The sequence below is a fragment of the Aphelocoma coerulescens genome, chromosome 1 (assembly GCF_041296385.1).
Source record: "Aphelocoma coerulescens isolate FSJ_1873_10779 chromosome 1, UR_Acoe_1.0, whole genome shotgun sequence".
Classification (NCBI taxonomy): Eukaryota; Metazoa; Chordata; class Aves; order Passeriformes; family Corvidae; genus Aphelocoma; species Aphelocoma coerulescens.
In genome coordinates, this window is record NC_091013.1 from 5,309,378 (window position 1) to 5,334,570 (window position 25,193).

Consider the following 25,193-nt stretch of genomic DNA (forward strand, 5'->3'; position numbering starts at 1 on the left):
TCAAACTCGCATGCAATGAGCAGCTGAGAAAGGATTTGGGGTCAGGTTGTGGATGGCAAGCCCCGCCATACATTTCCCACCCCTATTAGTTACTCTTCTCTGGGCTGCAAGGATAGGATTCAGCTGTCCTAACTTTGGAGGCCTAGGGTAGGCATCTCAGTCTGAGCTCGCTGTCCTTTTCTCCCTGGGCAGGCAGTGGATAGGAGTAGCTGTTCCAAGGACACACTCCAGCTAACCCATTCCTAGCCATCTCCACCAGGAAGGGAGGTACTGCTCCCAGGATGGGCTGTCCTTTGGCCAGGAAGATCAGGAGGAGATAATTAATTTTAAGTGTCTACATCTGAGTGGATGAATCTTATCCAAAGCACTCACCTCCTGCTCAGGAAGTCCTGAGTTCAGAAGACCTGCTGGATGACTTTGCTCCTCATCTGAGTGCCTTGAAACCTTCCTTGTGGATTGAGTGAGTGCCAGGCTCTCCCTCTGGGTAGCATCCTGGAGCTCAGATGAAAGGTGTGCCCAAGCACAGACTCATGCAGAGCCCATGTGGTGGTAGAGGAAGTTGTGGCAGAGATGTGAAGATTGGTACAAAAGGAGAAGGAGTGGGAATATTGGTATGCCAAACTCCCGAAGGAGCAACTGGCAGGAGGGGGACAGGAGGGATGGTTAGGGTTAGGGTTAGGGTTGGTGGCACCTGGACTGTCAGGTCTTTGAGAGGTACATCTAGGGACAGCTCCTCAGAACACCCAGATCAGGAGACAAAGGACTCAGGAGACAAAATTGTGATGACTCACGGGGAGGTGTGGCAGGATGGAGAGACTCATCATTGTCAGCGCCTGATGAGTGAAAAACAGCATCTCTGAACCTGGACAGTGTCACTTGGGGGACTTGTGAGGACTGGGCAGCCAGTGCTCCTGGTCCTCTGTGCCAGCATGAGGAATCGTGGCCAGATCAGGTGGATACAAACTCCTCCTCCTCCTCAGTGCTTAGGGTTATGTGACTGTGATAGTATGAGGGAGTGACTTTCATTTTGTTTAAAAATAAATCACTCTTCTCCACTTATCAGGTCTGGCATTGAACTTTATTGCATTTTTATTCGTATTGCAGCATTGTTTCCTGCAGCAGAGAAACAAGTCTGGACTGGGAAATGGGCTTGGATAGTCTCTGGTCCTGGAAGGCTCTGAAGGCAGCCTGGTGGGTTTGTACTTGTAATGCCTCTGTGGTGTCAAGCTCCATCAGAGTCTAAGGCTACCCTGAGCTTCCCAAGTGAAAGGCATGGCTCAGGTTTGCTTGAGACTTGGCCGTGGCTTGTCTGACAGATCTGTGAATCCCTAAAACCCTTCAGCTTTCGCTCACTCGTTTTACAGGCTCCTGATGAGCTACAAGAAATTCACCTCTGCATTGACCACAGACTATCCCAAGCTGGAAGGGACCCACGAGAATCATCCCAGCCCAACTCCTGGCCCTGCATGAGACAGCCCCAGGAATCCCACCAGTGCCTGAGAGCGTTTTCCAAACATGTGCAGAGCCAGGTGTGCCAGTGCAATGTGGGCAAGGGCGGATCTGGAGCCCTTGGGCCATTGTGCAGCCCCTTGGTCTGGGATTCCCATCCCTATGGAGAGCCTGACTTTGGGCTGCCAGTTTTTTCTTGAATCTCTTTTTGCCTTGGAAGTTTAAAGCAGAGATTCCCATAGGAAAGGTGCCTTCCCTCTTTGGTCTGAGGCTGGCTCAGTATCTTCTGAGTGACCACCTGGACACCAACTCTTGGGGAACCAAGGCAGAGAGAGGGGGCAGTATGGGATAGATTTCCAGGGTCTTTGCACGCTGGGATAAACAAGCCAATGGAATGTATGCTCAGTGTGTATTCCATGGCTGGAATTTCTACTTCAGTGTGTGTTAAATTCCTGCCCTGTTCAGCTGCACACCGTTATCATTACAGTGTTACCATATTTCAGACATCCTTCTCCACGTGGGGTTCTATAGGACCTCCAAATTTCTGGGTACCCCCCAAGAATTTCTTAGTTTTTTAACACACATACACTTCAGAAAAGGAGGAAAGGATCAAACCTAGACCAGCTGAGCCAATGAGGCATTCAGCTAAACACAGCTTTTTTGTGCAAAGGCCCAGCACGGAGATGGTTTTGCAAAAATCTTACCAAACACAAATTGAAAACAGTGGAAGTAGTTTGCAGACTTTTGTTCTTGTTTTTCCACTTTCTGTGGTTTAGTCCCAGCTGGAAAATGAGCCCAAGTTAGCCCCTTGCTCTCTCCCCTCCGGTGGGATAGGGGGGACAGTTGGAAAAGTGAAAAGACCCATGGATTGAGATAAAAACAGTTTCACAGGTAAAGCAAAAGCCTCACACTCAAGCAAAGCAAAACACAAAATTCATTCCCCACTTGCCATAGGCAGGCAGCCATGGGTGTTCAGCCATCCCCAGGCAGCAGGGCTCCATCACAGCTAACAGTGACTTGGGAAGACAAATTAATCACTCCAAACATTCTCCCCTTCCTCCTTCTCCCCCCAGCTCTATATCCTGAGCATGGCCCCATATGGTGTGGGACACCCCTGGCTGTGTCCCCTCGCTGGGCTGAGGGGCAGAAAAGGCCTCGGCCCTGTGTGAGAGCTGCTCAGCAGCAGCTGAAACACCCCTGTGCTATCAACACTGCCTCAGCACAAACCCAAACACAGCCCCACACCAGCCACTGCGAAGAAAATTAACTCTACCCTGGCCAAAACCAGCACATCTCACTTGCCACAAAGTACAAGGATCAAAGACTTCTGACACATCCCAGCCATTCCTGGAGACAGGCTTAGAAGGAGATAAATCTTGGCTTTTCAAAGCCTGAAAGCCACAGGGATATTTGATCAGGGCTGTGTTCTGCCAAGATCCAGAAGGAGGCAGGTGGATGATTTGGCCCTCTTGCAGATGTGAGGGAACATCGTGGGCTTGTGCTTCCCCACAGAGGCCAGAGAGACCTCTGGAGATGTTGCTTTAATTCCCTCAAATCGCTTTGGCAGACAGGAGTCAAATGACTTAAAATAAGGGGCCTCCAAGAAATGAGGCAGGATGCCATCCCTGGGGGCAGCCTGAATGTGGCAAAGAGTCAAGAGATCAGTGGGGAAGAGAAATGTGGGTTAGACTGGTTGTTTTAGAGGAGACCAGAGGCAGTGTGGACTTAGTTGTGTTTGTACACACACGGGAAGGATCTATATCAGTATTAAAACAGGAATTGCTGCTCTGACAAGACATTACCACATCGACTGTGGAGGAGCCAGCCTGCATACTGTAACAGGCTTGGGAGGTTTATTCCAAGTCTTGCAGATGTGGGACTGTTGACACAAACCTAGAATTGGTACCTCTTTTGGAAAATTACCATTATGAGAAGACTCATTAGGGATAATATTCTCATTTCCTTTCTGGCAGCAAATCTGCCAGCTAAAATAGACAGTAGGATGCTTTTCACTGATAGGCAAAGATAGATCCCTGCCTTTTAATTTAAAGGGATAAAATATTTTCATTTTTTAAAGCAACACAGGTCATTTATCTGCATTGTGGCTTTAGCATAGAAAAGACTTTAGTTATTGAGTTTCCACAGGGCAGCCTTAGGTCTTGGTGGGAGTTTTCCAGTGGACAGGCTGAAGGTTTTGTTTCTGCTTTGAGCCGTGCCTTCAGGAGTCCCCAGATTTCGGGTCCAGTTTCCAACCCTGAGGTGCCTTACCAAAGGATTGTAAAGTAACCCTGAGGTAAGAATCACATGAGCCTAGGCCAAGTTTCAGAAATCTCTCTGGTTCTCAGGAAAGCAATGATGCCTTGGGTCAAGCCAGGCTGAAGGTCCAGAGCTTTGTGACTGAGGCAGAGTGAAATGTGAGGGATGTGCCAAGTCCCAGTGCCCACTGCCTGCGCTGTGTGCAGCTCTGGGTGCTGCAGCTCATCTGAAAACGGGTATGTTTGTTTCTCCATGGTGTAACCCAGCTTTGCCAATGGGATTTTGGAGAGACTTTAGAGGACTAAAGCTTCTCCCTTGGCCAGCAATCCCTTCTGCTGGCTTCCTCCCAGGACAACTCTTTTCTTGTCCCAGTTTGAAAATCGCCTTGCCCTGAGGGCAGAGACGTTTCCATTGCTTCCCTCACGCTGCGGTGCCCTGAGAGCACACATAATGAGATAACATTGTGTTCACATTAAAAAATGCCCCTGATTCCTGGTACTGCAAATCTGTGACCGCTCAGCAGCCAGCGTGTGCTCTTTGGGAAAGAAAAACAGCGCTGACCCTGGCTCGGGGGCACGAGCCCAGCTCCTGTCACAAGCCATTGGGAGCTGGGAGCAGATGCTGCTTCTTGGACTGCACATGCAGGAGGGACCAGGGCGTTTCCATCCCTGGCCGTCCAGGTTTGGCACTGCAAAGCTCTGCCAGTGCATCCACAGGTGTTTTTTGCCTGTTGAACGCCTCCTCCTTTTGGGAAGGGTGCAGTACATGGCCACGGGGCAGTGCTGAGCAAACCACGTTGCTGTCGGTTTGTGTTTGACACAGGTCACTTAATCCAGGTGTTTGTGGGCACAAATATCATGTGGGAGAGCCCAGAGATTCCTCTGGCTCAGGGTCATGGGCAAGGTCAACTCAGTGAAGGTAAGTGAGTTTAAGCAGACTAAAATCAGGGCTTGTCTTTTCTCTGAGGAAGGGCAGAAGTTAGAGCCAGACAATTTTTGGAGAAGCCAGGCAGCCCCTGCTCTCTGTTTTCTCTCGCTCCCACTCTGCTGGGTGACAGTGTCTGGCTGGAGCAATCTGGAAAAAATATTTCCAGTTTGAAAGCACCTGTGCTCGGAAATTATTCTCCACTGAAATCAGGGCAGGCAAAATATGCACATTTGGGGCTTCCAAATGAAACTCTGGGCACCTCAACCCACCCTAAGCATGTGTACAACTGCACGTGGAGGCTCCCAGTCAAAACCCAGCTCCCACTATCAAGCCAAGGACGGGCCACACTCCGCTGTGGACATCTGCCATGTGGGTCTGGAGCCTCTGCCAGGCTGGGTGCTGATGTGCTGCTGCAGTGGGGCCAGAATGCTGGGGCCCAGGGCTCTGCCTGCCCTTTGCTGAGACAAAACTTTCCAGGTGACATTTGGGCAGGTAGAGGTTAAAGTCCTTAGGATTTGACCAGAGAGAGAGAAAGAGAGAGAGATTCCTTTTGTGTCCCTGCCCACGATCCTCTTACTTGTTTAGAGAAGGTATTTGAAACAAATGAAGGTTCCTGCTTTGCTTCAGCTGTCTGACACATCCCATCCCTCTCCTCCTCCCCGGAGAGCCCTGCTGGCCCTCCTGCACTGTGCTGGGCTGTGGCCTCTTTCCCAGCTGCACTTTTGACTGGGGACACAAGTTATTGGAAGCCTTTCTAAGGATTCCCATGAAGAATACATCAAAACAACAGAATCAGACCAAAAATTAATTGTTTTTCCATCTGTTGAAAGTTAAAAAAAACTCCCCAGCACCCTCTTTCATTAATCAGTCTGTTTTCTATCTGCTTTTGACCCTCACCTGGTTTATTTAACAATAAAATACAGGCAAGTGTTTTGATTATCTATTGTTGAGAAACTATTAATTCAAGGAAATGTTTGCAGTGGAAGGAAATTTAAGTCAAGGAGGATTTAACCTTGGAACAGTCCTGGGAGCAGTGGGAGTGTCTGTGGGACGTGGTGGCCGTGACACCCTGGTCCAGCACACCCCAGGAGGCAGCAGAAGGGGAAGGAGTGGTCCATAAAATACCCAGTTATTCCTGCTCTCCACTGAGCCAGAAACTTCATGGAGAAAGGTCCCTTCCTAGCTGATTTGGGGCTGTTGCTCTGGCCCAAAAGAGAGCAGGGAGACAAGAGTGAGAGTGGCCCCCTGCTCCACACCTTTATAAAGGGTGGTAACATTTTCTGCTTTGCAAAAGAGATGGATTTTTTTTCCCCAGAGGGTGTCTGAAAGCAGCCAGTTCCTCAGATTTTCTCTGCTAATGCCTGATATATGGTGCAATCCACGTGTAGATCCAGATGGCAAACACTGCAGTGTGAGGTGGGATCCACATCCAGGGTTTGATCCACCTCATCAGTACTGGAATGACAGAGGTCATTTGGGTAACTGAGTCAGATGCCCCCACCACCATCATTGGTCAGGAATATCCAAAACCACACAACAGGACCACCTTCAAGAGTCATTTCTGTGTCTTGAGACAGACCCTTCTCTCCCCAAATGCAGAGTCCTACATCTGTAACTCCTGGGGTGACTACAGGCAGACAGGAGATATCCTCTAGTGCTTTCTCAGCTCATAGCCCAGCTTAATTGGAGTAAAATAATAAAAATACAGTAAAAAGCAATAGCAGTAGCAATAGTAATAGTAACAGTATAAATAACTGGATAAATGACAACAAGCCCAATGTAGTAGAGATGAGGGGAAAAATCAAACTCTTTATCCTGAGAAATGCAGTTTCCACCTACAGCAATCTGAAGTCTTCCTTCTGGAAAACTTCTGCAATGTCTCTCTTACTTCAAGGGCTCCACTGCCAACAGGAGCCAAGTAGGAAAATTGAGAAGGCAAAGCAGGAGCTGATGTGACAGCAAAGAATGAACTGATTTTAATTTGCCCAGACAGCCCTGACATCCCTGCCTGCCCAAAGGACGCTGTTGCTAATGGGATGGGTGGCAGGTCCTGAACCCAGGCCCTCAGCCAGGGAAGCTGCACACATCCCTCCCCTGGGAGAGGCTCCACGTCCATCCCAGAGCATGGATCACTCACCTGTGGGGCTGAACAGCTCAGAGGGGAGGAGAGGAGAAATGAGGAGAGCCGGGGCACAAGGAAGGACCAGGTGCTCCCAGGCTGGAGGAAGCTGAGGAACAGCCTTGTGCCTGGTGACCCGTGAAGGCTGAGCCCACACTGACTGCCAGAGCAGAGCAGGGCTGGACTCCACCTGCTGCAAGTTCCTGTAAGACCTCTGTGGTGCAGATCAGGGTTTTAAGGAGGTAAGTAGCAGTGTCTGTGGGGCCCGGGAGAAGCATGGAATGCAGGTGCCAAAACTCCCAGCTTTCTTCTGGCTCTGGCCCTATTGAATTGTGTGCTTTGCTCAGCACCAAAGGCAGGAGGAGAGAGGGACAGGGACCCTTCATTTCTCTGGAGACATCACTCTTGAGCATGGCCATAGAGGAAAATCACAGAATCAGTGAGGCTGGAAAAGACCTCTAAGATCATTGAGTCCAACCTTTGACTGAGCACCACCACATCAACCAGACCGTGGCACTGCATGCCACGTGCAGCCATTCCTTGAACACAAAGATGTTCAGGCTGAGTTGAGGGGCAGGTACCCTCTGTTCAAAGGCTTTCAGAAAAGGCAAATGCCACAGCCTTCCTACTAGCCCATATTACATGCCCAGGTTCCCTCCTTCCCCCGCTTCCAGCTATATTTAGTGCTGAGCACAGACATGGAAAGACACTCCAGACAAATCCTTGTGCAATCCACAAATCTCTACCTGGGCTGATTGCTCAAGTTGCCTTATTAGCATCACACCTGCTTTAAGCACCAAGGCTACCAAATTAGATGGAAAAAACATGCAAATGCCAGTGCAGCTCTCTGGCGAATTAGCATGCTTCCTGCACTGAGGCGGAGATTGCTTGGAGGGGGGAGAAGTAGTAACGTCTTTGGTTAATTATCAAAGCAATTATATCAAATTAGGAGAAAGGATGACTTATAAGAAAAAGCACAAGTATCAATGCTGTCTTATTGACTGGCTGCTGTAAGGATGGCACAAAGAGCAGCTCCTCTGTATGGCCACAGGTACCCATGAGGACGCTTTGCCATCTAACCACCATTTAAAAAATTGTCATTTGATTAAAAATTCCCAAGATTTCTTGGTGTGGTTTTTTTTTTTTTTCCCCTTTAAGATAAAGTTACAGTTTTTTAGAAGGAGCACAAGGAAGAGAAAGGAAACAGCAACTTTTGAGCAGCTGCCGTATCAGCAAAACCCAAGGATGCCACAGCCACATGTCACAGCATCCAGGATCTCCTGTTCCTCTCTCCCAAACAAATGGCTCAGACAGTCCCATGAGCTGTCCCATCCCTCTGGGAGCAACAACCTTCTGCTCTCCTGTCTCCTGGGGCATCCCTGCTGTCCTCAATGGCCCCTAAACCCCTGGGTCCGTCTTCTCCCCCTGTGTTGCATCATCAAAGGACTGAAAGCTTTGATACCTTTCTTCCCAGAAAGCCACAGCAGTTACCTCAAACCATCTGATATATTTTTAAAATAAATGCAGACATGCAGTTCTGCTAGAAACCAAGAACTGGAGGGTCCTGGCAGTGTCCTCTGTTATATTTTGGGGCATCCCAGAGGGCTCCTGCCTGGGAAGTAGCTGTGCTGCCTTGCCCTGTGTCCTCCCCGCAGTTCCTGCTGCAGTGCCGGGAATGGTCCCTCCTGCCCAGCCCACCAGGAATGGGAGAGTGCAAGAAGCAACCAGCATCATCCCTCGAGGAAACACTCCCTGAGTACACAAGCCGTGAGAAATGCATGTGTCTGACACCTGGGACGAGACATATGGAACTCCTTCTCCCTGCCAGAAAAAGCTTGTCCTCTGGAAGTGGACAGCGGGGCCAAAAGAGCTGCCCACTTTAGAAAGGACGGCCCGTCCGCTCCCTTTGCTCGGGATGAAATGCCTGACTTTTGCCACTGAGGAATATTGCGGGCAGCTGTCTGAAAACGCTGCCTTTCCTTTGGGATGGCCTCAATTTTCATGCCTGCTTGCTGAGTCTTAAAAGCTTGTTTTCAGTCGCGTTTGCTTGCAAAGCTCAATTAGCACTTTGCACGCATTTGATCAGGTGCTAATTTAACTCAGGGGACGATTTACCTTCCTAAACATATGCTAATAGTTGACTTCGAGAGAAGAAAAAAAAAAGAAAAAAACATAAAGAAAAAGAAGGGGGGGGAGGGAGGGATGACGAGACAGGATAGAGAGAAAGCAGCAGATAAATTATTTTTAACTGGATCGAAATGATGACATTCCTTTTCCTACTCATCCTTGGCTGAGTCATGCAAACCGTCCCGAGTGTGAGGATGTGCGGCAAGGACAGCAACAAGCTCGGAGAAAGCAGGGCTGGAGGAGCACCCAGGGGTCTGCACCATCCTTGGGGAGCTGCCCTGCCCTGCCCTGGCACAGTCCTGCCATTCCCAAACCCTTCCTTCCCCACTGCTGCACTCTCCATGGCTTGGTCATGGCACAGGCTCCTGGGGCAGGTGTCCCACTGCATCACTGACCCCAAAAATACAAGATTTATATCTATTCCTTCTAACTGAGGGCATTCAATGGATGTACAAACTGTTGCACGGGGTCAATAATATGTCCTTCATCTGGACAAGTGGGGCACAAAAGCATCTCTTACACCAGCCTTGCCAGGGAGGTGTTGTAACCAGCACCACAGCCTCACCCTTTTCTCAAACAGGGGTTTTTTTTAGTTAGTTTTTTTACAAAAGCTCTGATCAAGGGTCAGCAATTAGTTGTTGGATCTCTGGTATGCATCTAGCACATGTAGGGGGGTTGTTTCTCACAGATCTGCTGTATTTGGGAAAATAAAATCTGCTTTGGAAAAAAGAAAGAAAGGGTTCTTGGAAGCTCCCCAAAATCTGGGGAGTGTGAACATCACTGGTCATTTCCAAGAGCTTTTGCCACTATTGTAACTCCCATTGCCTGGCACAGCTGAGCCCTGGATCTGTAGAAACTCCATAAATGAGTCAAGGTCTTTTTTTCCACCCTCACTTTGCATGTCTTAGGCTGCAGCAATTCCATCACCGCCTCAGATTGTTATTCAACAACTGAAAAATTTCCCTGCCAGAGATATCCCGCAGTCCAACAATATATTTCACATCACCTTTTGTTTTATGCACGATTTAAAAAGAAAGTTTATGAGCGTGGAGACCGAGCCTAGCACATCCCCTGCCATTTTTCCCTCTGTGATGCCACCCTTCACAAACTCTCCTTCACCCAGGAGAAAGCAGCCAATTTACGCTGGGCGAGGGAGGAGGGGGTGGTTTAATAAAAACTGCCAGGATATCACTGTAGCACAGGACAAAAGGGCAACAAGATCTACATAACTCTCCCCAGAACAGCAAAACTGCTTTCATTCCTGTGGTCCGGGGCCAGGTGGGATGCCAGCAATTATTTGGTCCTGCTCTTAATATTAGTGAACCAAAGAGAGAGCATCAGGCACCATCCCAGCTCTTGGGTTTGTTAATATTAAAGTCACTTTAGTCAAGGTTGCCAGTGGATCCGTGTTTCTAGCAGGCTGTGGGCTGGGAAGATAAGTTCAAGATCAGTAATTTTAATGGGTTTTCTCCTTCCTCCAATTTTAGTTTGCTATAGCTCAAGCATTGGTGGCTACTTAATTTCCTTGAAAACAGAGTCTCCTGGCCAAGGCAGGGTTATCCAGGGGCACAGCCATGGATAGTCTGAGGTGCAGAGTGGTGCCTCAGGGCCCTGCAGGTGGGCAGATGCTGGTGGAGGCACAGGGAGCATCCCAGGATCCGTGAGTCCTGCTGGAGAGCAGGAAGTGTGGTAGGGCCAGGTCACCTCTGGCTGGGCGAAGCTTTTGGAAGCTGTGGGACTCTGCCTGGGCTGGAATCCCTCTGCAGTTGCCATTTCAGAGGGCAGCAGTGGAAAAGCGAGGGTGTTTTCCCTTTACCCATCCCACAAATGTATTCATTTACATCTTTCCTACCCAAAACCGTTTCCACTTATTTTCTTTACTCTGTTCAAATTGCTTTTACACCGTGTCTAATGCCCCACAGGTCCCTTCAATTCACAACTGCTGTTATTTAGTGAAATGTTTTCCCTAGGTCAACAGACTTTCATTTCAGGGTAGATAATCCTCGGTATATCCCCTGCGGGAGGTCGGGCTCTGCTCTGCAGCTGAGAGACTCTTTGTCAGGGTAATAAACTGAAAGCAGGATTTAGAAGAAATTACCCAGAAATTGAGTCCTTTGCCGCAGCTTTTTATTCCTCCTTTGAGTCATGTTTTCCTAAGGGCTTTTCAAAAGGAGGGATCAAGAATATGTATTATCTTTGCAGAATGGCAGGAAGGCAGACAGATTAGTCTGGCAGGGAAGGGCACACATGCAAAGGCCACTACAAAGACCAAAAAAAAAAAAGGCTCTACCTTTCAGTAAAGATGAAAAAAAGTTGTGTTTGGAGTTTATTGTCCTTCCTACAAAAAACACACACTTGAAAGCCCTGTTGGTCTGTCTGGATTTTAATTCCTACATGGCTTTCCTGAGAAAATAAAGTTCTCTAATATAGACACTCCTTAGTAAAATATGATTAACTACACACATGTATGTTTTTATATTTAAAAACATTTTATGTGTGTAATGAATATGATATATATTCATTATAGTAAAATGTAAAGTACTATTACCTTGCTTAGCTTATGACACCAGTGGATTTGAATGTCTTTCCCAAGAGGCCATTGGTTGTACTGACCTCCAGTTTTCTTGGTGCTTTTTTGTTTCAAAGGCATTTTAATAAATGGCAAAGTGTCTGATTTCCATCTTCCCCATTTGCACTCTCTTTAAAAAGAAATGTTGTTTTCCTGGTTTCTCTTTCCTCTCTACATCACTCTGGCACTCTCTAGTACCTGGTTATTTCTTACAGACAGAGCAAACCCAGTTTTTAGACAAAATATAACCACTCATCAGTGCCATTTCAGTTTGTAAAAATCTCCATGAACCAAGGAAGCTTCTCCCTGGCAATCAATACAGGAATGCTGAGGCCCTGCAAAAACCAATGACCTTTGACTCTTGCAGGTTTGGCTGCCTCCTGCTGTCTGAGCCCAGGACACAACATCCTTCTGAAAACCCCAGCCCTGCAAAGCTTTTAAGACCCTGCATTGTGGACACTAAGCAGAATTTATTAACGGATTAACAGAAGCATTTTTACAAGCTCCGAGGGCCATCCCCATTTTGTGTGTCAGAGGCACACACAAAGCACAGAGGTGAAGGGAACTCCTGGGTCACTGAACTCGTGCCCCTGCTGTGGCAGACAGCCAAGTCCCATAAGCCTGTACATAAATTTACCACATTGCAGCCTGCAGATGCTGGGAGGGCAAGAGCAGGGGAGGGTCTTGCTGCTTCTCTTGCATTTTGGAAGATGTTCTCAAACCTCCTCAGTCTTCAAAACTGACTTCTAGCCTATGGTTTTTTCTGATTATCTGAAGTCATTCGCTTCAGAAGATCTTCTTTTCCCTTGTGTTCAGTGTGAAGATGTAGAAGAAGTTATCATACGCTCAGGTCTTTCAGTCTTATCCTGTAAGGACCAGAGAACCACAGAATCACAGAATGTTTGGGGGTTGGAATGAACCTTAGAAATCACCTCATCCCAACCCCCTGCCATGGGCAGGGACACCTTCCACTATCCCAGGTTGCCCAAGGCCCCATCCAACCTGGCCTTGAACACCTCCAGGGATGGGGCAGCCACAGCTTCTCTGGGCAGCTTGTGCCAGGGCCTCACCACGATCACAGTAAAGAGTTTCTTCCTAACATCTAACCTAAAGTCTTATTTCTCTTTCAGTTTTTACCCATTCCCCTTGTCCTGTCACTCCAGTTCCTGACAGTCCTCCTCCAGCTTCCCTGTAGCCTCTTCAGACACTGGAGAGTGCTGTGAGGTCTCCACACAACCTTCTCTTCTCCAGCTGAACACCCCAACTTTCTCAGCCTGTCTTCACAGGGGAGGTGCTTCAGTCCTCTTACCAACACTGCGGCCTCCTCTGGACTTGTTCCAACAATTCTACATCCTTCTTATGTTGGGGACACCAGAACTGGACACAGCACTGCAGGTGGGGTCTCACCAGAGAGGTGGAGAATCTCCTCCTTGGACCTGCTGCCCACATTCCTTTCAATGGAGGCCAGGATATTCAAGTCTGTTTTGTGTTGCTGCCCGAGTCAGCTCAGCTCAGTGGAAGATCAGCAATGTGCCCTGCGTGTTCCTGCTGAGCCCTGGGAAGTGACTGATGCAACCACATTGACTGTTTCACCTTCCTCTGATGGAAATTATCCTTTTGCATGGGCCCTAAAACATTTGAAGTGAGTTAATTCTGTGAAACAGAGCTTAGCTTGATCCTTCGGATGACTTTCAGCCAGCCCATGTATCTCCCTCCCTTACTACCGTACCTGTAATTATTTTTGTCTGAAGCAATTACCTAGAGCCCATGTGTGGCAGAGATCAGTTTAATTCACCTGTGACTTCCCCTTTCTTGTCCCTGTCTTTGCTCTACAAATTCTCCAACCATCTTATGCTGGTCTTTGATGAAGAGCACCCCTTGCCTGCTGGATCTCACCTCACCAGAGTGCCAATGTGTTACTCTGATAAAGAGTAGCAAATATGACACTGTGCTCTTGACATGCCATCATTAACACACACACACCAGCACTTTTTAATGCTATATATAATTTCCCAGAAGTCAGGCAACACAGCTGAAATAACAAATTTATGGTTCATGCCCACCGTCTGATTTGTCTTCCTGTCAGCCTTGCCCCTGCCAGCATCATCTGAAGATAATTCTCCATTTTGGTGAGAATTAATCTGTGGAGAGAAAGGGAGGGGGGGGACCAGGAGAACTGGGGTCTGTTGATGGAAGAGCTGCCTCAGTGACAATACAAGTAGTGGTTTCTTACCTGTTATCACAAGGAGAAAGTCAATGCAAAGCAGGGGAAAGCCAAATGTTGTGAGGCTGCCTGTGTGTTTCTCAGTCAAGAGCCAAACCTTTCACCTGTGACATTTCCCCTGGGGCAGTGGCTGTTTGGGTGCTGGCACCCACTCCGAGCAGGGCCAAAGGGTGCCAAGATGTGGGTTTGGCCAGGGGGCAGGAGGGGAATGAGAAGACTGAGGAGGGGTTGCACTCTGCATTCTGCTCATTATATAAAAGGAACATTGCCATCTATTAAATAAGGAGATTATGCAAGGAAGAGATTGCTACTGAAACAAGTTGAATCAAATCCCCCCCCCCAAAAAATTCATGGGATAGTCAAGAAAATTGTGGCTGACTGGCCTGAGCACAGAATCTTGTTGCCCTTGGCTGGTTAAAGTGGGGAGGGGAGCAGCAAACTGGCTGGAGCTTCTTTAAAGTTTGGTACATGGTGCAGCCCTCTTCACCCTTGGGACAGAAGTGCCATGAGCTCCAAAAGCAGTACCTGGAGCTGTGCTGGGGTGATCACCTCCCTTCTTGCAAAGACATTGCCAAGGACCATCCCATGGCTTCCTCCCCGGCTCCCAAAGGGATCCCATGAGCAAAGAGAACTCTTGTGAAAACCCAGAAGGATCTTGGCCTCATCTGGATCAACCCTCCAGGAGCTTCCTTGCTCTGTTTGGGAAGCTGGACTGGCAGAGAGGGTAGCAGCAGCTTTCACCAGCAGCTTTCACCTGGGGTGCCCTTGGTGCTGGATGTTCCTACTGAACACGCTCCTCTGCACGGTTTGGTTCCCACTGAGCATTATGCAGCTTCTTCCTGCCCTGCTCCCGAGGAGGATGAATGCTCCTTGCCCCTGCTTTTGAGCAGAACATCTCCCTGTGTTTCTCTGGAGGCGACCTGCAGTGCAGTGAAAACTAACTGCAGGGAAGTTTTACTGTTTTAATTTTTTTTTAATGGAGCAATTTTTCCAATCCTACCTCCTGCAAAGCCAGTTGACTTAGTCATCCCGGGCTCCAAATGTGCAGGGCTCACTGGGAGACAGCAGCTGTCATGCAAATGCTGTAAAATGAATTATCCTCTACAGCAGCCTCTGGCATCTTTGGTCCTCCCAAGGCCAAAAGTGAGTGCCCTGTCCTTGTCCTGAGATTTCCCCTTTCAGCAGTGCAAAGTTCCCAGGTCACAACTGCTGCTGCAACATGGGGTAAAGCCATGCTGAAAGCAGTGATAAAATTCTCACAGATCATGGTGCAGACCTCGGTTACACCCAGGAGTTTCATTTATTCCTGCTGTTTACCTTATGAGCCTTGTCCTTTTGCATATGCATATGCACACATCCAGACATGGATACACATGGCATAAAATTGGGTTCTTTTAATGCCTGCTTATTTTATAACAAAAAAGGCTGACTCCAGATCAATAATCTTTGATTTTCAAGTTCCCAGATGGTTTTGCTGGGGTGTGGCATTCCCTACCTTTCACCTGAAAGGCTGATACAAGAATTATCACTAATAGTTGTGATAACAGACTGCAGGCAGAAACTTTCCCTTTGCTCTCAGCTTGATAAATGAGGGAGAAACTGTCCCCATGAACAGAAAATGAACAGCTGGGCATTTTTGCTTCACTGGGGCATGGAGAAAGCTCACGTCTTCACTTCCTTCACCTCGGATGTGGCTCCTAAAACACATAGTGCACATGGTGAGCAGGGTGCCAGCGGCCATGGTGGGCACGAGATACCCACTTCCCTTGGCTAAATACACACAAGTATGTAAAGTTTGGCCATAAACCACCTCCTGACCCTCAGGCTCTGTGCACAGAGCATGCAAAGAGCTCTGAAACAGCTGCCTGCAGCCAGTAGCCACAATGCACCAATGCCAGCAGCCGAGCATCAATCACACGTGGCTGTCCTTGAGGTGACACAGGACACGGGGTGTTAATGCTGCAGCCAAGGTGTTTCAACAGATAGTGTTATATGGGTTTCATATCTCCCCTTTGGCTTATCATCAGAAAAGCAGCACTTGTTTTGTGCCTGACTGCTGGAAGTCCCCAGAGGATAAGGCAGTCCCAGAGCCAGGCAGGGAAAAGCCTTGCCCAGCCCCGGGATGGAAGTTTGGGTAGGCAGCAATGGAGTGAAGGTCAAGTGAGACCTTCTCTAAAACCTTTCCCTTCAAGCCCAGGGGGTGGAGTAGCATCACTGGCTCCTCTGGCTGGCTGTCCTAGGGGACACTAAGGAGAGACTTCAAGCTCAAGTGGAAGAGGTGGGATGCAAGGCTTGGAAATACTTCTTTCCAGGGAGTTTTCTTTGGGGTAATGATATCATGAAATAAATCAGTAGGGAGCATGTCATCCTTGAATCACTGTGGAGCCCACCTGTGACATGACTCATGGCCTTGGTGACTTATTTAGGATGACTGAACCTCATGAGAGTCCTGTGATTAAGCAGCCACCAGCACTTGTCAAGTGCCTTGACTTGTCAGGGCCCCAAATATAGAAGGTTTTGGTCAGACTGGAGGAATGTTCTGATGAATAAAGATTTCCAGGGGAGCCCACATTTGCCAACAGCAGGAAGAACAGCGATTTCTTAAAGTGATGCTCCCAGCCCAAATTGGGCTAAGAAAGAATATTTAATCTAGGGACTTTCAGCATGAGTGCTAATGCAAACGCCCTCACCATCTGCTTTATTTGCACAAACACACACTCAGTTTATAAAATTCCAACTCTCCCCTGCTGCTTTCTCAAGCTGCCCATCCCCCTGCAACGGGAGCAGTGAAGTGGGGCTGTCCCAGACATGGCTCCTGGCCTGGATCCCATCCCAGGAGTGCTGTGCCATGCCGTGGTGGGCACACAGTGCCTTCTGCTCTCACCTCTCAAAGGAGAAACCACAGTTTTATAAGCAGGGGTGTGGGCTGATGCCACCTGTGCGTCCCTCCCAACCTCAGGTTTCACAGCCCTGCTTTGTGCTCTGGCCATCAGGGCTGACCCCAGGGGAGCCAGCGCAGGCTCCAGCCATTCCTACGTGGCCAGGAGTCATGCTGGGATGTCTCAGCCCCCAGCCTTGCTCCAGCAGAGGGAAGTGCTGGGGCTGCCTCCTCCGGCCCACACGCTAGGGAGGGAGATTAAGATGCGCTCCACACACCCTCCAGCGTGACTGCAGAGAGCGGTGTCCTTTAGCAAATGGTAAATAATTGACACTTCACTCTGCTGGCAGTCAGCACCCCCGTCGGCAGCTGGGTTTGTCATTTTGCATCCCCTCAGTGGCTCTAATTTCAAATTTACAGTAACATATGCCCAGAGAGCTGCTGGCCTTCCCTCAGCATCACGGATGCTTATTCCCTGCTGCCCTGCGCTGTGACGGGTGAGGAGTGAGTGACATCTCTGCCTCTGCCACGGATCTTCTCTTGGCCCCCTGTGGTGGGAGAACAGAGCCTTTTTGTTCCTTCCCCTCTGGATTGGTTTTTTATTATATGATTATTATTTAGACGGGGCAGCTGGGGACCAGGGTATTTCCAGTACGCTTATTTAGCTGTATGTGTCCCATTAGTGTCAGTGACAATTGCACGGCTAAAGCTGACCAGATCCTGTCACAGATTTACCCCCTGGGTTAGCATTTCATAGAGATGAGATTTCCCCTCCCCCTTTCAGAGCCTTTGCTGCAGTCATTCCGTGGAGAGAAAAATTGGAAGTCCCTGCGCTAGAGGAAGAGCAGCTCAGTTAGGAAATGGAAATCTGCATCAGGGAAGGGCTGTGGAGGGACAGGCAGAGTGGGAAGAGTGGAGCCTGAACTTCCCTCTCCAGCCTCACTGTGCCATGTCAAGGCATAGAACATCTGCTGAGACCCACAGATCCTTATGCTGTGGCAGTGTTAAAACAAGATTGGCGGAAGACTTTTTTTTTTAAACCTCATTTGCTACATAAAATCTGCCTGAAAGATAAGCAGAACATTTATCAGCCCTTTCCTTCTGACAACTCACCAGTTTCACTGAGGGTTTTGGGTCACCTAGGAAGGGAAACCTGGGGGAGGATGGGGGTTGTGCCCCCACGCTGTTACCTGGCACAGCATCGGTGGCCACCGTGGCTCTGCCACGGAGCTGCGCAGGACGGACAGGGCCACCTGGGCAGCATTTCTGCCACTCTCTCCTTGAAGATGGTCATGCCCTGGGAGCTCCCTACTCCAGCAGGCTCTGTTAGAGGAGTTATTTGTCCCTCTGACACTGGCCATAAATTTCAAGGCCAGAAGGAGTCATTACGGTCAGCCAGCCTGACCCCTGATATAACGCGTGATTTGTGCGTCAAGCCCGGGACTTTCTTTGGAGATCTAATAAATCACTGGGAAAGGCAGTCAGTCCTGATTTTAACAGCTGCAAACCACTGTGCTGTGTCCCTGGGTAAGCTATTGAAGTGGTTAATTATCCCTGTGGAGCAAATGCCTGCCATTATCTCCAATCTGAGCAGCCCTGCCTGTGCACACTGGCATCATGTCGTGACTCCCGATGGATCCACTGGGCACAGCTCTTCCCAGGGGGCAGGGGTTGTCAGCCACAGTCACATCACCTCCTGACCTTCCCTCTGACAAGCCAAACAAATGGGGTTTCTTTAGCCTGATTGGCCAGCTCACTTCAGAGAGGCAGCTATGTGGATTTTTCACCTCTCGTGTCAGGAGGTTGTGCAGGTCCAAGTCAAATGTAAAGCGAAGAGGGGTCAGAAGTCCATGCTCTCAGGTGGGTGCCCAAGCCCACCTAGAATCCCCTGTGGGTTGAAGACACTCCCCAGGGAGGGAAGAGAAACAACCCCTGTGTTTAACTTTGTGGTCCAGGCAGGAAGGGCAGAGAGCAGTGTTTGCCAAAGTCACGGCTGGGAGGGCAGGGAGTGAATGTGGAAAGGATAAGAGACCCTCTGCCAGGTCATTCTTTCTCAGTGCTTCGTGAGCCAAGTGACCCCAGTCCTGTCAGAAGGGATGGGGTTCCTGCCCCAAAGGTGAAGGCTTGAGGCCCAGGGAGGGGTCTGATACAGTCCAGAAAGCTGATGTTTTCTGGAGTGTGTCCAGAGAAGGGCAACGGAGCTGGGGAAGGGTCTGAAGCACAAGTCTAATGAGGAGCAGCTGAGAGAGCTGGGGGTGTTTAGCCTGGAGAAAAGGAGGCTCAGGGGGGACATTCTCACTCTGTACATCTGACAGGAGGGTGTGGCCAGGTGGCAGTCGGCCTCTTCTCCCAGGTAGCAAGTGAAAGGATGAAACTAAACAGCCTGAAATTGCACCAGGGGAGTTTTAGACTGGTATTAGGAAAAAATTCTTCATCAAAAAGACATTAAAAGCATTAAAAGCACAAAAGCATTAAAACAGGCTGCCCAGGGAAGTGGTGGGCTCACCAGCCCTGGAGGTGTTCAAAACCACTGTAGATGTGGCACTTAGGGACACGGTTTAGTGGTGGCCTTGGCAGAGCTGGGTTAACAGTTGGACTCGATCACCTTAAAGGTCTTTTCCAACCTGTGGTGCGAGCAAGAGGCCGGCTCTGAGATCCACAACCCTCTGGACACAGAGTACAGTGCTTCACACCTGCCCAGCTCAGCCAGAGGCAATCCTGGCCCATTTCCCAGAGCAGCCCCCCTCACGCTGTGCAAGTCCCTCTGCCAGCAGAGGAGAGGAGGCAGCTCCCAAGGGAGGTAGACTGAGCTTAGTGGGGCCAGGGCCTGTGGAGTTCATTCAGAACCACTCTCATTTCCTGAGCTGGGATCAAGGGCACTGATTTCCTTTTGTTTGGCAGAGGATAAACCACTGAAGGGAGTCTGACTTCAGGCTGCCAGCTGGGTCTGCAAGGAGCCAGAGGAGTCTGCTCTGCACTGGGGAGAGCAGGAGGTGAATTTAAGTGGAGCATTCTCACAGGACCAATGCTTTAAAGGCAATCCGGAGGCCAGAGTGAGCTGGCTGCTAGATTTTGAATCAAACCTTCCTCTCTTGAGGGAAAGAAACAATTTCCTCTAAAAGGGTCAAAGACAGTGGAATCAGTCTGCATCTTTTCACTGGAGGTCACTGCATCTTCCCAGCTGCCACAGGATGGAGTGTTGTGGGTACTTCGGTCCAGCAGCTGATTCTTTGGCTCCTGTGTTTCAGGTTTCATGCTAGGCAGAGGGTCTAAGAAGTTGTCCTGCTTCTTTTTCCTATATTCCAGCCTCTGCAGGAGTCAAAATGATTTCCAGGGTGGGTACATCTTACAGCACTGGGCTGTCTTCTCATCAAGCACCCCTCAAGGCATGAGACACAGTAGGAAAATGGAAGGATCAGTGAGAAATTTAATCAGGTGCATGTGCTCTCCTGGCACCAATCTGCTGTTAACTCCAGAGTACCTGAGATGGGAGAGAAATACAGTCCCCAGACAACAGGTGATTCTCTCTTGCACGTTAATTCCTGTAATTACTCTCCATTACTCTTCTTTCTGATGGCCCTGTTGTCACTGTCAGAACAAAACCCAAAATCAACGTTTGTGAAAGGACAGGTGAAGCTCTCTGAGAGCCACTCTGCAGCACAGAAGTCAACTGCTACTTTGAGTGCAATCACAAGTACCAGAATTTCCCCTCTGCAGGTTCCCAACATCCCCTCATGTTGGTCTTCCTGATCTACTGAACAGGTCATCCTGACCATCAGAAGACCCCTGGGGAAGTGATGTGCAGGGGGGAGCTGAGAGAGCTGTCCTAACAGTGCAGTGAAGGCGAAGGGCAGTGTCCTTCTTGGCCTAAGCCACTCTTGAGACACTGTCACAGGTGAGCCTGAAGGATGCTGCGTCCCCTCTTGGTGGAGACACCTGCCAGGGGTGTCACCAAGGTCCTTTAGGGATGTCAGTCCCCATGCTGTGGGCACTCTGTGCCTCTACACAAACCTCCTTATGATACTCCTGGCATACCAACCCTCTTTTCAGGTGGCTGTTTTGCTTTTCTGGACACTTTTCCTCTTCTGTCACTCCAGATATACCAATGGCATAAAACACAGCCTCAGAAACTGCCCTTGTTGCTCTCTGAGTTACTTTGAGCCCAGTGTGCCCCAAAAGCCCAGCCCTGGGCGTAGCAGAGATGCACCAGAGCCCTTGAGATGTTCCCCTTGCTATGGACCTGCCTGGACCCTGCAGCCAGCACTGGTCCTGGGAGGTCACCACCCTGCTGGCCTTTGCCTTGGCCCTCCAAACCCATGCACAGGACATGCAGTGATGGCTGGACACTGTCCTTTTGGTTATGAATTTTGGTCATTTTGACTAAAAAGCATGTGCTAGAAACATTTATGGCTCCCCAGAAGAAGATGGCATCTAGGCAGATTCTTGTTATGGCTTCATTTGTTGCCTACTTCTATAATTAATGAGTTGGATTAAAAGGACAGGCTGGTTTGGGGCTTTCTAGTCCTTTCTAGAGGTCCATTCATGCCTCTGAGACAGCTGGGACAGTTTAAGAGCTGTGTCTGTACTGATATTGCCTCTTCAGGAGCACAGCAGAGATCTGCACTGCCCTTCAAAGGAGGCACTTGGATGCAGGGGCTTTGTCTGCCTTGGCTTCCTTTACTTGCCTTGCCCAGGGGACTCTAAATTCTCAGGTTGTGAGTGGGGCTTTCCAAAGACAAGTCTGAAATAAGCCATACCTTGTTTATTTGCCCCAGAGCAGTGGCCATGATTCATCTGCAGATTTCATGCTAGTGTCTAGCTGCATGCCCCTTGCTCTATTGATTTCTGCAGCTCTGCTTGCAGACAACAAGTTTAAAATCATCGGACAGGATCTCCTGGGTTGTTGTGTCTCATCTTCCTCTGTCACCCAGAGTCACGTTATGCTACTGCTTTCATAGGCTTGCAAAGCTCCAGCTTAAAATTAGGCAGAACTTTGCTCCCAGGATTCCTTCAGGAAAGCCTTTGCAGAATTTCATTCCTCCAGCAATCATTAATGCTGTCATTCCTTGTCTAAACATAGTCAGGAATGGTTTGGAGGCATTTGCTCAACGGCCAGCATTATCCTCCGGCTTAAATCACTCATCTCTCTTTTTAGTGGACACGTTGGAAAAAGGAAAGTGGTTATGGAGAGTGGCCACATCCCCATGGAGCCCCTCAAGCTCCAGGGAGCTGCCAGGGTCCATCACAGGGCGCAGGGCCAAGGCTTGAGCTGGCACAAGGAGATGTCCCCAGCAGCTCAGGCACAGTCCCAAGGTCTCAGTGAGTCCTCATCCCCTGGCACTGCTCTCTCCAGGCCCTTCTGGAAACACTGATTCCGTTTGCATTTGCCTTTTCCCGTGGCTCCCAGCCATCTCATGCCTGAGTGATCTATCTCTGCTCCTTTGTGGATAAGCTGCCAGCATGTAGCAGAAATTCTTGTTTGTAGTGTCCAAGTACATGGCAGTGCATTTTTTACTGCTAAATTACATCCCATTTGTCTCAGTCTCACCCTTAAGGGCACCCAGCTCCTCCTGCACAATATTCCAGCCCTTATCAGCACCAGCAGTGACTCCCAGCTTCACGTCATTCCTGCCTTCTCTGCTAGGGTCATTTAAAGAAAATAAGGATTAAGATAGCATCCAAGACAGCTCCTCGACAAATTCCATCAGGAGCTCACTGTCAAATTTCAATTCCCCTTTCAGCATGGCCTTTTTTCTACCTATTGGCTGGTTCTTGACCCAGACTAAATCTCTTTCAGGGCTCCTCATCTTAATGCGCACATTCCTGCTTGGCCACAAGGAATCAGGCAGACCCGGTCTCCCCTGTGTCCTGACTCCAGCAAGTCCTGCACAGACTGCAGCTGGGAAACCTATCCCTTCCTTTGTTCCATTTATCGTGTGCTTCCCCATCCTTCCAGCAGAGTTGGTCCCAACACCTTTCTCCTGCAGAGGACAAATAAACTGGTGCATGGCTGCTGCATTCCCCAATCCCTTTGCCTTCTCTGTTCCCAGCTACCACGTCAGCTCTTCTCCCATCCCTTTCCACAGTCCCTGGCCCAGTGGCTTCAGCAATAGGTGTCAGCCTTGCAGGTACAAATGATGGTCCTTCCTGCACACCGGGCTGGAGATATCCTTGTCCTTAGACCTGATGTGTTCTTTATCTCATAAATCCCCAGCATTTGCTCCCACTCCCCTTTGTCCCCTGCTGTTGCCAGTAGCTGCTGCTGACAACAACTGCCTGCTGGGGTGACAAAGTGTTTAGTTCATGCTGGGATGATGCATAAAGTACCTGAGCTATGACACATATTTTTGTGTATTTCTTCCTGCCAGGTTCTTCTTTTCTTTACTGCCCTCCCTTTTGCTCTCTATTGGTCCCCTCTGCATTTTTAATATTACCACTGTTAAAGTTTTATAAGCTCAGGCTGGCATTTTTATGGGTGTAATATTCTTACAGTTCAGGATGTTTTTGAGATATTATATTTATTTTTTCCCAGCACTCAAAACTCCTTCAGCTGGCACAACGGAGGTGACTTTAAAATTTTAAGCAAGGTTAAAAACCTGCCTTTTTTCTCCTCCCCACTTTGGAGCTCTGAAACTTTTTAATGGCAGAGTGTGGTTGTGTATCTGAATGCAAAGAGGAAAAGCAATAGATAATTAATATTGCTGGGAAATGAACTCTGCGCCATCCATTTCATCTGGTTTGGCCCTCCTGAACTTCTTTGGGAGTTACTTAGAGCCAGTTGCTCTCTCTTGTTATGCTGAGAGACACCAGTTTTTTCAAGCTCTGAGCTGGATAAGTCACTGAAATGTCACCTGCAGCCTGGGAACCATCAACCACACCAAGTGTGGTGCAGCAAAAGAGGTGGGTGCTGGTGGGGATGGGTGGATGTAGGTCATAAAGGTTGTGCTTCAGGCTCCATTTTCCCTCATAAAAAATGCCCCCAGCCACTTGATGGAGAGAAAGATGGAGTGTGATCTCTTAAAAAACCCCATCTTTTGGGTTCTGACCACATTGGCCCCAAGAGGAGTCTGATTTTATAAAAAAGAAAAGAAACACAGTGGTGAAGATTTTTGCTCTTATGGATTATATCTTCTAATATGTACATTTCCCTTGCAGAGTAGGCCATACATCAGCCATCTGGATGCACCAGATCCTGGGCATGGATGGGAATTGTGGGCTGCATGGGAGCACCCCTGAGGTGCACAAGGAGTGACATCAGAGACATTAAATACATGGCAGTCCTTTTTAACCTGTTTTGAAGGAAGCAGTCAGTGCTTTTTCAGCACACCTGTGTTCACTCACTGAATAAATCCTTTCTTCACTGTTGAGCCAGCTCAAATCCTGAGCCCTACAGGGCCCCCACACATTGTGAAAGTCCATTTTTCTTGTCCTGAACCATTTCCAGCCTGCCTGAGGTGCTCAGCTTTGAAATAATTTCAGCAGTGGTTTCTTTCTAGAACACTAGCATGGCTTCTTAAACCCCCTTACCAGTAATTACCGGGTTAGTTTGCAGCAAATCTGGGTGATGGGTGGTGCTGCTCCAGAAAATGAGACACAGGGAGCTGCATGAGCAGCACAAGGTCGTGCAGAAGAACTGTAGCAGAGCAGCACTTCCCTCACCACTAATTCTGAGCCTTTTTCCAGTCAATACAACAAAATGCAATCAGCCACTGCCTAATCATTTACCTCTGGGCAGATTTAGGTACCCTGAGGATTGGCTGACACTCCTGCAGAGCACCAGCTCTCCACCTCTTTGTGGTTCTGCACGCTCCTGGCAGCAGGTGAGTTGAAAGTAAGTAGAAAAGATCATTCAGTTATAAAAGGGGGAAGACAATTACTTTGACTTCCAGTTTTCAGTCGTGCCTGCTTCAGTTTCACCCCAGGGAGTCACCTCAGCAATTAAACCTTAACTCAGCCACCACACGGCATCACGACACAAACTTCCCACACTGCCTTCATGTGAATACACCTTCAGAACCTCTTGCACAGCCCAAGCTGGTGTTGTTTGCTTCCATGTAACACCAGCAAAGCTACTTTTTAATCACTATTGTTCTGTGACTTGATCTACCTCAGAGATGTTTGCTGCACATCCATCAGTAGGAGCAAACTCCTGTGCATGGGCAGACAGCAAGAGGCCTCATGTTGGCTAGGAATCCAACCAGCCCAGAGTTTGGCATGTTTGTGTGCTCTCTGAATAGGCAAAACATCTCTCTGGGCTGGCATGGTTGTGGTGGGATTGAGGGCAGGGCCGTGACCCCACAGCTGCATCTTCTCCTGCTTGTGGACAGACAGTGGTGGTGCCCTCAGGGGGTGCTCCCTGTCCCCCTGCAGAGAGCAGGTTTACATGAGTGCAAGGCAGAGATGCAGGAAGGAGTCTGTTTCTCCACAGCCACAGCTGTGGACAGCTTCCTTTTGATTTGGTTCACCTGGAGAGCTCCGTGTCTCTCTTGGCGCTTTGGGAGCCAGGATCACTCAGGACACAGGAGCCAGGGCTTCCCAGGGCCCATTCATCCCTTGGGCTTGTGACAGCCACCTCCAGGCTCATCAGGACTCCTCTCAGACTCACAGCTGTGGTTTGAGCTATCATTGCTTTCCAGGGCTTTCC

The 25,193-nt window shown here is 49.0% G+C and overlaps 1 long non-coding RNA gene across 1 annotated transcript; it reads left to right on the forward strand.

Moving 5' to 3' along the window:
• The first annotated feature begins 421 nt into the window (after positions 1–421).
• LOC138117723 (uncharacterized) lies at positions 422–2,468 on the forward strand. Its single transcript, XR_011154831.1, has 3 exons — positions 422–510; positions 1,105–1,191; positions 1,365–2,468. It is a non-coding gene; the product is annotated as an uncharacterized lncRNA (long non-coding RNA).
• The last annotated feature ends 22,725 nt before the right edge of the window (positions 2,469–25,193 follow it).